We start from the raw sequence: 554 nt of genomic DNA on the forward strand, positions 1-554 counted from the left end.
GCCAAAGTGGCCACCACATTCGGATGAATGGCAGGCTTCAAGAATGGGTTGTATTTCGGACTCCAGGACACATCTTCGAATTACTTGGTCTACTCCCCTCTTCCACAAGTGAGGGTCATCCCAAATGTAATATTTAGAATCACTCCTCAACTTATCCCTTTGGTGTTTAGAAAAGTTGTCAATGGCTACCTCCCATCCTCTCAGTGGAAATGTTCAACGCACCCTGTCATGGCACGGCTATCCATCTGTCGGTTCTCAATCAGGCCGGAATAGAATCCAGTGATTCTTTTGCGTCTGTCACTAACGACCCGCCCTCAGGAGCTTGAAGCTCGTCACAGTCATTCAATCATTGAATCCTACTCAGAATACCACAGACAAGGTTTAGACCTTCCGGATTCTCTTGAATGCCGCCATCAGTTCTAGCTTATACCACGAAGATTCCGATTAAAGAATCCAAGAGATATCTACTCAATCTAAGATAGAACAGAGGTGGTTGTCAGGCACACGTTCATAGGTGAGAATGATGATGAGTGTCACAGATCATCACATTCATC

The sequence above is a fragment of the Arachis duranensis genome, chromosome 1 (genome assembly GCF_000817695.3).
Source record: "Arachis duranensis cultivar V14167 chromosome 1, aradu.V14167.gnm2.J7QH, whole genome shotgun sequence".
Taxonomy (NCBI): Eukaryota; Viridiplantae; Streptophyta; class Magnoliopsida; order Fabales; family Fabaceae; genus Arachis; species Arachis duranensis.